General features: G+C 61.2%; 1 long non-coding RNA gene across 1 annotated transcript in view; it reads left to right on the forward strand.

Annotated features, from left to right (window-relative positions):
- LOC108449045 overlaps positions 1–1227 on the forward strand; it is a 2196-nt gene extending 969 nt beyond the window's left edge. The window contains exon 2 of the long non-coding RNA XR_001865143.1: positions 803–1227. This is a non-coding gene — a long non-coding RNA (uncharacterized LOC108449045). The remainder of the gene's footprint in view (positions 1–802) is intronic.
- The last annotated feature ends 369 nt before the right edge of the window (positions 1228–1596 follow it).

Here is a 1596-nt window from a genome sequence, read left to right on the forward strand (position 1 = left end):
CCACCGGAGGGCCCGGATGTGTGGGGGCGGGGGACGGGGCTGGGGACAGGGACGGGGCATCCTCCCGCACCCCCTCCCTCCCTCCCTCCCCTCCCCTTCTGATAATCCTATTTTTGAACCAGGGGATTAGGATCAATACTTCACTCCTAATGCTGTGGTAATACAGTGTTACACCGCCAGCGCCAGTTCCCTGCTGAAACACTTAAGGTAGTTTAAACCCATTTGTGCCGGGGAGTGCCGTGAATCCACAACGAGCTCCTCGCCCGGCCGAGCTGAGCCGGGTGCCAGCCTGGGGCTGCCCGCACGGTGCTGCCCGCGGCCAGCCCTGGCTGATCCTGGTGGCCCAGGGGACTTCTGGACCCCAAAAGGGCCACGCCAGGCAGGGGCTCTGGGCACCGGGGCAGCCGCTGTGCCCCTCACGGCCGACCAGGGATGCGTGGGCAGCAGCTGCTCGTCCTGGGGATGCTGCAGATCCCAACACACCTCGTGCAGGGATCCCTCCTGCAAGGATCCCTCGTGCAGTTGAGCCCTGGTGGCTCCCCAAATTCTGGGTGTCCCCGGCTCTGCCCGCCCCCGGCTCTGCCCTGGATTCTGGGTGCCCCCGGCTCTGCATTCTCCCAGCTCTGGGTGTCCCCAGCTCTGTCCCCCCAGGTGGCCCAGCAGCCCCTCGCTGGCCCTGGGGCCGAGGGTCCCCGTTCATCCTTCGCTCCAAATTGGCCGAGGGGTTTGAGCAGCTCCCGGGGAACAGAAACCAAAACATTTCCATCCCGTGCTAATTCATAATTAGCTCCGTTTTTATTAGGTGCTAATGGAGAGCGGGGATTTGGGATGCCTGGCACAGCTCGGAAATGCTGATTCACCCAGAGACCTCCCTTTTCTCAGGCCAGAGCCTGCTCGAGGCAGCTCCTGGTCAGAAAATCCCAGCCCAGCAAACTCCAGGAATATCTTGGGAGCCGAGCGGCTGCTCCGGCTCCGGCAAACACCATCCCTGGGATCCAGGGACCGACGGCACGGAGCGGGCTGTGGCCCCTGCACACCCTGTCCCCACCTGGGGACTCCCTGATGCCACCAGGGAGTCCCTCACAGGGTCCCTCCCTCCTCTGTTTCCCAGGAATGGGATGTTCCTGACATCTGGGGTAAACTGGTCCCATCCCTCCCACTGGGGAGGATCCGGGTCTGGCCCCTCTGCTCGGGGTAGCTTTCAATTAAAACCAAAATATCCCCTAATGACCCACAGAGGGCTTTTTATTTCCTTCCTCTTTTTAATTTTTTTTTTTAATAAATGTTTTATGACAAGCTTAGAGATGGATGTAAAACTGGCGAGGGATGATTTGAGGATTAAGGACCGGCATGTCCTGGTGTGATGGGCAAAGAAAAGACAATCCTGATGGGGTTGGGATCAGGCTGGGGAAGGGACACCGAGTCCAGCCAGGCCAGGAAGAGGAAAAAGGGGATACAGGGCTGGGAAGAGGACTCTAGAGCCGGGGAGGGGATGCTGCATCCAGCGGAGCAGGAGGGGTCCCGGCCGACGGCTCCGGAAGCAGCAGCGAGATCCCAAAGCGGGACCTCCTGCGCCGCTCCCGCCGCCCCCCCCCC

This window comes from Corvus brachyrhynchos, unplaced genomic scaffold (assembly GCF_000691975.1).
Source record: "Corvus brachyrhynchos isolate BGI_N302 unplaced genomic scaffold, ASM69197v1 scaffold219, whole genome shotgun sequence".
NCBI lineage: Eukaryota > Metazoa > Chordata > Aves > Passeriformes > Corvidae > Corvus > Corvus brachyrhynchos.